General features: G+C 41.5%; 1 pseudogene; it reads left to right on the top strand.

Moving 5' to 3' along the window:
* The first annotated feature begins 6,089 nt into the window (after nucleotides 1-6,089).
* LOC123289204 (pleckstrin homology domain-containing family A member 1 pseudogene) lies at nucleotides 6,090-9,310 on the top strand (annotated as a pseudogene).
* Nucleotides 9,311-10,633: the final 1,323 nt, after the last annotated feature.

Below are 10,633 nucleotides of genomic sequence, written 5' to 3'. Positions count from 1 at the left end.
CAGTGTTGGCTAATGATATACTACTTCGAAGTTACTTCACGTGTTTGATGCTAACGTTTTCCCACATTTTCATATTGTTTCTACTGTCAATAAAAAAGAGGTGTGTTAAACGCTGTAGTGCATGAAAATAACACTCAGATCCTTTTGTAATGGGGGTGACCACCTGGATGCCCTACATAAGCTAGACATCTGGTAGTGCATTGTGTTGTGCCTGCTTCATTTTGTTTTCTGGTTGAAGAGTTGGAGAGTAATGAGCTCAGACAAACATCCTTGTGTTACTTTGATAGACACAAAAGACGAGTTCTTAATTGATCTCAACAGCCTTTTCCTGCTTGGAAGCCTCTGTGGTTTTGCATAACCCCTGTCATTTAACTGACGCTGTTGGAAGTTATCCCCTTGTTGTACTGTGACCAAGAAAGCATCAGCTCCTCCCTTTGTGTTCACAAGCAGACGTGATGATAGCCTGCTCATGGAATTTCTGCTCCTGACTTCTGGCTCCAGTTGAGCTGTCCAGGTACCTACCTGGCGTTTGTGTATTCCCAACCTCCTTGCATCTCCTTACGCATTATTTCCACGTCAATCCAGGACTGAAAGGAAAACTTTTCCACAGGGATTGGCAACCTATAGCTCTGTGACATACCAGCACGTTTTGTTTATCCTTGACTGTGTTAGGGAACAGGGCAGGATGGGGCAAATTCTTTAAATGGAGGGGCAAGACTAAATTGTGAAAAAAGGACATTTCAATACAATGAGTAAAAAGTAAGACCTTTAAATAGTTGCCATGTTTTGGGAAGGCAACAAAACAGAAGATTTTTTTTTTCTTTTTTTAGGATTGGTACCTGAGCTAACAACTGTTGCCAGTCTTTTTTTTTTTTTTGCTTTTTCTCCCCAAATATCTCCCCCGTACATAGTTGTATATTTTAGTTGTGGGTCCTTCTAGTTGTGGCATGTGGGACGCTGTCTCAATATGGCCTGATGAGCGGTGTCACGTCCACGCCCAGGATCCAAACTGGTGAGAAACCCTGGGCTGCTGAAGCAGAGCACGTGAACTTAACTACTCGGCCACGGGGCCAGCCCCAAAACAAGTTTTAAGGTAGATATTATTTTTAAGGGAGGGTGTTTTTGTTTAGTTTTTAATTCAGTTGTATAATGAATGAAACAAACTACATATGAATTAGCACCACGTTTAAATGCCAACAATAAATTGGAGGTGCGTTTCCTGTGTGATGACAAAGTCTTTCTAAATTTACATGTTTTTTTCTTTTTAAAGATTTTATTTTTTCCTTTTTCTCCCCAAAGCCCTCCGGTACATAGTTGTATATTCTTCGTTGTGGGTCCTTCTAGTTGTGGCATGTGAGACGCTGCCTCAGCGTGGTCTGATGAGCAGTGCCATGTCCGCGCCCAGGATTCGAACCAATGAAACACTGGGCCGCCTGCAGCTGAGCACGCGAACTTAACCACTCGGCCACGGGGCCAGCCCCTAAACTTACATGTTTTAAATGATGAGGAAATTATAGCAAAAATGGAAACAGATGCCCTTGTTCTGATTTTAGAATAAGTTTCTCTCGTAAATTTTGGCCATGTGAAGGGTTGTATGCATATTAGTACAAGACTGACTTTTCTTAATTTAGTAAAATGTATCTTACACGACACAAAATTTACCACTTTAACCGTTTTTAAATGTACAGTTCAGTGGCATTAAGTACATTCACATTGTGCAACCATCGCCACCATCTGTGCTCAGAACTTGTTTATCTTCAAGACTGACTTGATAAGGAGGCAAGTTTAATTCCCTCAACCTGGTACCTGGATTTCTTTTACTTTTCACATCATCTTTATACCACGCCCTTCTGATCTTAGTATTTCCTCCAGGTTTAAAAGATCCTCAGTGTAGAAGTCCAATGTAAGGGAGGTTTTGATGACCAAATGGTTCAGGCAAGTCATATTAGTTCATCTCCAAAGTAAAGAAAGAACCATGGGTGGCTTCTGGTTTCATCCTAGGAACACTATCATTTGAAAAGTCCCCCAAGAAACTATTAATTCAGGGCCTCCCTGGTGACTTGAATTTCTTGGCTGTGGGCCTTTCCAGTCTTGAACCAAAGTCATTTCCACCCATGGGGTGACCCGGGAAAAGCTCCAGGGCCTTCTCTAGTGTGCAGGAGAGCCCCAGACCGAGCTAGTGTGGGATCAGCTCAGATCAGGGGGCATTCACATTAATTTTCCAAGGACTTTCCTGCAAATGAATTTTGGATGGAAATACTTATTACATATCAAATGATTTTCTCATATTAGTGAGATCAAAGAAAGAATTTTAATTTTGTCCAAGGTGGTCTGGGGAGGAAAAAAAATCTAACTTCTGAGTACTCTGAAAATGTTGGGAATTTCACATTAAAGAACAAATGTTTTTTAATTGATAACTAACCTGATATGTGAAAACCTATAGAAATATGAATAAGGGGTGACTAATTCAGAATTAGTATCAGTTTTCTCTTAAATGGCAAGTTCCTATGGCTGTGTGATTCTTTTTACAAGAATGTCTTTCACACTGCTTAAGACTAGTTACTGTGTAAAATTTAAAAATATAATCTATACTTTTATGGATCTAAAACTGTAACAGTCCACTGGGTTGCTTGTCGTAAGTTGAACATTGTTTCATTTCCTCAGTATTACTATATTTAGGTATACTTTATAGGCATTCAGTTTCCTTCCAGTCCTATTTGTGTCACAATGTTTGTTTTATAGTCAGACACAAAATTAAGTGTTTCCAAATTGTACAATCACTTCTATGTTATTTATTCAAAATAGTTGGGTCTTCCCTTAATCCACTTTGGGTTTAATCCTGTCATACTCCTGTAGGCCAAGAAAATGAAAGCTTATCTGGATTACACTTATGCTTAATATCAACATGGTTTGTAAGTAATGGAAAAACCACTCACTGACGTATTCAACAGGCCTGGGACCAAAGTGCTCTGTGCAACAGCCAGGAGTGTGTGCTGTGTGTGTTTGCCCTTGGAGGTCAGAGAACGTGTCTGAGGAAACGAGAACCCTGTGTGGAACAAGTGTGGTTCAAAACCAGTGTGGATGCATGGACTACATGTGGGATGTTAAAGTTATATTCCTAGAAGTAGGAACATCTGGAAAAAATACCATTCTCTGCTTAAAAAACAAATTTCTATATATAGTCGATCTCTTGTTCCTTAAAGTCAATGCCATCAGGTCTTAGATTGTTAACTCATTTTGCTGCCACCGGTGTCACTTATTTGTAGTGATTCTTGGAAAGCTTAGTCAAGAGAATTTCCTAAAATTTAAAAAAAGTGTGCTTAAAATATTTTCAACAGTCTAGGTGGGTTGTAAAACTCATTTCTGTACAAGTAGTTTATTTAAACTAGGAATGTGTTCTAAGAATCTTTCCTGAAATACAGAAATACTTTTTCTGTTGAAATAGCCTATTTGTAAGCAAAGTAAATTTTCTTCTGCCTAACTTACAAAACCTCGGACGGAATGTCTAAACAGAAGCAACGAGAGGTCGGTGGTTAGAACTGCGTGTCCGCGTAGCAGTTTACAAGCTTGTTTGGCTCGCCGGTAAGTTTGAAAAGGCAGAGTGAGGGTCAGAGCAATAAGACTAGAGTGCTTTCCAGACATCACCCCTTATCAGACATCAACATGTTTATGAGGACAAACACAAAAGCCTGGAACTTTCCTGGCCCCACTTCTTGTTCTCACTGCCATCCCCAAAGGCAGAATCTGGGAAACAGCTTGGGAACTGCCGCCAGTCCCTGTCCAGGCTCGGCTTCTGTCCGCTGCTCAGCTCAGCACGTACACAGACTTCCTTCGGGTGCTGGCTTCTCTGTTGGCTGCACTTCCTGGGAAGGACCACAGCTAGATGAAGAGAAGCAGCTGGTGCAAACTGACTGATGCCTGGGGCGAAGGCCTGAAAAGCTGCTTGAATGTTCTGGAGCTTTCAATATGTGATTCCCAGTAGACATGTTTATGACTCCCTTAAATAAAAAAAGGAGCAGAGATGAGGTGATGCATGGTAAAAATGACGTTTGTTATAAAATATTAATATCATTGTAGGTAAACAGGAAAGATAAATATTTATCTCTCTCTTATCAGAAGCTACCTTTAGCTATAGTGAAACGTGCTGGATAGATTAAAAGAAAAAATCACCACTGATGCGTTTTCGATCTATGTTTAATTCATTAATCAGCAAATGGTAAATGAGAAAAGTGAATTTTTCCACTTGTTTTTATTTCACAAGGTAATAATGGAACACTTCAATCTGCTTGTGAGACCAGTTATTTCAGTCTTTGCCTTTCTGGCTGTCCCTCCTGTAAGTCTTTTTAAGTGCAAGCAAATTGAAAGATACTCTATATACTGTACAGGAAAGGAAATGCCACATGATTCTCTTTATAGAGCAGGGAGTAAAGTGGCTTTTTCCCTTTGAAAATTGTGGCAGAGCAGTATTTTTAAAACTATCCATAGCGACAGACAAGTTTTTAAAATTTCCAATCTTTTGCAGATGGGCACTTTTGTAAAATGTAATAAAAATGTTGCACTGAGATCGAATTGCTACAAAAGTTTCTAAACACTTATGCTCGTTTTCTGTATGTATTCTTGCAGACTGGCAACAAAGAGTTCATAATGTGACACTGGTCTGTAGGACACACTTTAGTAGCACTGAAATATGAGTTTCAGGCAAGAATCAGTAGATTCTGATGTTATTTATCCGGGGATTTGGGATTTTGCCCAGAGTGAGAGGGTAGTGTTTTTGTTTTGTTTTGCTATTGCTGGTCCAACCAAGGCCACTACATTGAGCTGTGTGGTGTGTGCTTTGCTCAGGGCACCTGACTGAGAGGTGAATAGGGGCTGGGGTCTCCCCTCCAAGTACTGGCCCCAGAAGAAGGGGTGTCAAGGGGTGTCTTTTTCTACCAACAAGTCTCAGTCCACTGGCCAAGTCCTGCACCACTGGGGCCCCTTCTCCTAACTTGCATAAAGGCCTGCTTGGCAGAGGTCCTTGGATCGGCTTTGAGACAGTCCCACTTTGCAGTAGGATGCTACTTTTTTTTTTTTAAAGATTTTATTTTTTCCTTTTTCTCCCCAAAGCCCCCCGGTACATAGTTGTATATTCTTCATTGTGTGTCCTTCTAGTTGTGGCATGTGGGATGCTGCCTCAGCGTAGTTTGATGAGCAGTGCCATGTCCGCGCCCAGGATTCGAACCAAGGAAACACTGGGCCGCCTGCAGCTGAGCGCACGAACTTAACCACTCAGCCACGGGGCCAGCCCCAGGATGCTACTTTTTTGAGAAGGCTTTCATAGGTTTCCACATTCTCTTCGCAGAAATCAGCAAGAACCTCATTCTGATTTCAATTCTTTGTGCTTAAAAATCTTCACCACATTTCATTTCTTCCCTGGAGTTCAAGCTCATGTAGGAAGGGATGTGGGTTTTATATCATTGTGACTAGAACAGTGCTCATGCAAATATCAAATGAATTCCACATTGCAAGTTGATAACTGAGAGCCAAGCTGTTACTTCTTAAAGAAACAAAGAATCAAATCTGATACAGTCGGGTGCTGCTTAAGGAGGGGGTACATTCTGAGAAATGTGTTAGGCAATTTCGTCGTGTGAGAACATCATAGCACATACTTACATAAACCTGAATGGTATAGCCTACTACTCACCTAGGCTATGGGGTACTAATTTTACAGGACCACTGTCATAGATGCGGTCCGTTGTTGACTGAAGCATCGTTATGTGGTGCCAGCATGTAGTGTGATTATTTTCCCCTGAAATTTCTTTTTATTGATCCAGGACTTGAAGAGAGCAAGTTGTTAGATGTAGTCCTGGGGAGAGAAGCTTCCTAAAGTTAATGATACCCTGACATATTCATCCAGTCAGGGTGACCTATGAATGACCACAACAGACATTGGAGATCAAACCAAGTTTTCCTAACATTTTAGCTCTAACAAGGTTAAAATTAGCCAAGGACATTGAGTTCACCCAGAAACGGGTTCTTAAAAAATATGGCTCATGAAAGAATGTTATTTAATGGGGTCATGGACTCCTAAGAATGAGCATAACCTTAAGATGTCCAAGGAATGCATATGCCACGTTCCACTAGCTGTGGAGGAGGCCTGGTCCCCACCCCGGCTCTGCAGAGCCTCCTTGCAGGTTGCAGCCAGCCTCGTAGGGTGAGGCTGGTGTAGCAAACAGGAAACAAGGGCATGGGCAGCCTGAATCCCTAAAGCCATGGCAGGCACACCTGAGTCCATCTCAGAAATTTATCGAAGTCAGAAACAGAAAGACGTGCCCAAGGTGCACATCTGAACTCAGGACAAATGAAGGCCTGGAAGCTTATCACTGACACAGAGGAAAATACCTTTGGCAGCAAGTGGGATAGGAGGGAGGTCTTAAACAACAGGCGGCATGTGGTGGTCTCTTCTCCACCAGACACATCCGTCATTCATTGGTCCCTGACGGCCTTCACTCCTCTGAGAGACAAACCCTCTGCTGGGCCTTTGCAGGCCTCCTAGACAGTGGGCTGATGAGGAGGCACAGGCTAACGTCTACAGCAAGGAAGAGCTTTGAGCACATCCACAAATTCCAATTCTGTGTGGGTTTTATTGTGAATGACAAAGGTTTACAAGTTTAAGTTGCTATTTTATGGTTAGTATGAATTATTGCCCGAGCCTAAGTCAGTCTTGCCAGAAACGCAAGAAGTATGAGCTTCTAACATTCTTTGGGTTCTGTTCAAGCAGTTTAGGTTGTGAGGACAGAAAACCACTTGAGTGAGTTTGCTAGGGCGAATCCCAGAGAGCGACAGGGCAGGAAGAACAGCCAGTCCTCCTGGAAGTTGCCTGGGACCCAGAGAGCCAAGGATTAAGGTTTCAAGCTGTGTCTCTCACAGTCCACATGAGAGAGAGTCTCATTGCTCAAGATTTCCTGGCCTCACTTGGCACATGTCCTCTCTCTCTCTCTCTCCCCCGCCTCCTCGTTTTGACTCTCTCCACCTCTATCCCCCACTTTTCATCCTCCTGGCACATAAGGCTGCTCCTACCATGAAGGAAACTCCCTCTTAGTTCTGCAGTTCGAATTTCTGAGAAGGAGAATCTGATTGGCTCAGCCCACCTAAGGCCCTTGAACCACGTGTCTAACTCTATCCTGTCATCTGTGGCCAGGGCATGGGATGGGGTGCCTACAGCACAGATTCAAAGTTTCTGGGAGGCAGGCATGAGAAAGATGTGCCTCAAACCGTATCTGATACGTGTGGAGATTTTCACAGCTCAGGAGTACGCAAGAGCGACTTTCAGTGACCGAAGAAGAATCTAGTTCAGATCACCACATAGTTAAGATTGGTAATCCTCCTAGCATCCTTACTGACAGAAAAGTTAACCAGTTCGTTGGAGAGGATCAAAGACAACTGCAGGGTGGCACCAAAGTGTTAGGGTAGCAGTCACACAAGGTGGCCCTCATGAAGCAGTTTTCTCAGTGGTCAGGGCAGAGGATAGAAAAAACAAGTTACAGGTGCCAAAGTAATTCCCTTTGTGCGTAGGTTTGTGGCTATTGACCTCTTTAAATAGCTGAACAGATACACATGCTGTTTTTAAAACGCAGACCCTGTGAGCTTTCTTACAGCGTCTGATGGAAAGTGGATTATACTTCGTTCTCTAAACCCCACCTAGCTGCATTGTCAGCCACACTTTTAGCCTGCAATTGGTGAGCCCTGTAAAGCATTGTGGCTCTACTACTTGAACCCTTGAACTTCATGTTGCAAAGGTTGCATTTGGCATTGTCTGCTTCCTCCAGGTTCCGTGAGACTTCCTTAATTTGTTGTTCTCTTTGTGCCATGGGTCATAAATTCTTACCGGCAATGGAAATTGGCTCCTCCACTCTTCAGCATAAGCACGAAGGTCAAATCTGATTGTCTGGAACCTCATGCAACAGTTCCATCACATGTTAGTTTTATGTTTACTGTAATGAGATATTGTTTTTCCTATGCCTATTATGACTTCTATAGGATATTATTTGTTAAGATACAGCCTGGGGCCAAGGAACAGAGTGCCCAGAACTTCAGGAGGGTAAACTTGTTGGCTGTTCTCTTGGATCAAATTGTGTTTGTAGTTTTCTAGAAATCTTCAGAGGACCTCATGGTGGATATCAGAAAAGATAGTTTAGTATGGTAAATGGATAATCCACTGAATCTACTTGTGGACCAACCTGTGTTGGAGACATTAAGCTTACCTACATTTCAAAGGTTAACAATGCATCTAAACTAAGCCAAGAGCAGAATTTTGGCTTAAAAAAATAAATACAGAGAAGAGGAAATATTTCTTACAAGCTATTGATCAGCAAGACCTAGTGGAATGGGTAAACGTGTTGAACAATGCTATAAAAATCACAATAACAAAAGCAGTCAGTCTTGAAGCTTCTTTCTAATGACTTCAGTCACCATGTGGAATATCCACGTGGGAAGAAGCAGGCACCTTATCAAATATGGTACCGTTGGTGCTACTACGTCATGTTTGGTGCTGTACCCATAGTTACTCACTATTACCTATAGTTACTTACTCCAGCTCAGGAAAAGAAGTAAATAAATATGGTAAAATAATTTCAAATGATTCCAAAGCCATCTTCCTCTCTTTACTCCTAAATTACCTCCAGGTAACGAGATTTTCAAAGCTGATTATTGTGTTGAACAAGGGGCAGTGGTACAAAATTGTAACCAAAGGCATTGTCAGATGGATGAAACAAAATAGGCTTCTTCAGTTATGAACTGGAAAGGAACCTCTCCACATAAAACCATTTAAGAGGTTTATAAAGTTCAGGAATGTAAGCAAAGACATATTATGAGGGACAACTGCTTCAAAACTGTAACAATGCCTCCAAGTTCCTGTATGGAGGCTGATGGTCCTAGGGAGGTGCATAGTTAGATTAACGTAATCTTTAGTGCCTTGGTATCCCAACAGGGACCAGAAAGTTCAGCATCATCCATGTGTTAGACCATGAAACTGTCAAATCCTTGTATAGAGAGAGAATCAAGTATCACACTGAATTGCTGACCTTGTGATTAATGATCCACTCTATCTGACAGCTACTTTTCTTTATAAAAGCATTCTGTTTCTCGGCATCCAGCCATGCATTTGGTCCTTCCATGCAACTGCAGCCAACCTCACATTCCACAGTCCCTCCCAGCAACTCTTTGGGCTCAAGCTTTACCATAGTAGAGAAAGGGTTTTATGAATCTCTTGCCGAGGTCAAGCCAGGGAACTTCCACATCCTCCCTTGAAGAGAACCAGCTTCCAAAATAACTGTTCAAGAGACTCAGAGGGTCACACTTTAGTAGTAAACTAACCCAAAATAGAGTCTACTCCAGAACTACCCTTAAAGAGTTTAGAAAAAAGCAACAGAAGGATCAAATCAATCTGATCTTCCAGTAATTTAACTGCCCTCCAGAATAAAGCTAACACGCTTTAAAGAAAGATAGCAAAGTTCAGATATTCAGTAACCTAACAACTGAATGTTCAGCATCCAGCAAAAAATTGCCAGACATGCCAAGAAGCAGGAAAATGTGACCGACCCATAGCCAGGAGGAAAAAGAAAGAGTCCACAGAAAAGACTCACCCATGACAGAGGTGACGGACTCAGTATACAAAGACTTTGAAATAGCTATTACAAATATTCTCACTGTGTTTAAGGATCTTTAAAATAGCATGAATATAAATCAGGAGACATATTGAAGACACAAAAAAGAACAAAATAGGAACTTCTAAACACGAAAAACAAAATATCTTAAATGAAAAAACACGCTGGATGGGATTAATTGCAGTTTAGACATGGAAAACGAAAATATCAGTGAACTTGAAGATGTAGCAATAGAAACTATTCAATCTCAAACTCAGAGAGAAAAAAGATGGAAAAAATAAATGAGGCCTCAGTGACCCAGAGGTATATCACGGGGTTTATTGTATGTGTAATTGGAGTCCTAGAAAAGCATATGGTTGTTGGGGGAGGGGGGAGATAGAGAAATATTTGAAGAAATAAGGGCTGAAAAAAATTCTAGATTTAATAAAAACTGTGAATCCACAAATCCAAGAACCTCAGTGAACCCCAAGCAGGATATACACACAAGCATAAAAAAAATCACATCAAATCATGTCATAATCAAATTGCTGAAAACAGTTGTAAAGAGAAAAATCTTTTTTTTTTTTTAAGATTGGCACTGAGCTAACATCTGTTGCCAATATATTTTTTTTCTTCTTGTTCTTCTCCCCAAAGCCACCCAGTACATAGTTGTATATTCTAGTTGTGGGTCCTTCTAGTTCTGGCATGTGGGATGCCGCCTCAGCATGGCCTGATGAGCGGTGCCAAGTCTGCGTCCAGAATCCAAACCGGTGAAACCCTGGGCCACCAAGGCAGAGTGCGCGAACTTAACCACTAGGCCACCGGGACAGCCCCAACAGAAACATCTTAAATCAGCCAGAGAAAAGGGACATGATGTACAGAGGAACAAAGATATGAATGAGAGAGATTTCTTTTCAGAAATGATGCAAGTCAGAAAACAATGGTATGACATCTTTAAATTGCAAAATGAAAAAAAAATAGTTAACATAGAATTCTATATCCAGGAAAAA

The sequence above is a fragment of the Equus asinus genome, chromosome 10, assembly GCF_041296235.1.
Source record: "Equus asinus isolate D_3611 breed Donkey chromosome 10, EquAss-T2T_v2, whole genome shotgun sequence".
NCBI classification, from domain to species: Eukaryota; Metazoa; Chordata; class Mammalia; order Perissodactyla; family Equidae; genus Equus; species Equus asinus.
This window is presented reverse-complemented; position numbering and strand designations above follow the sequence as displayed.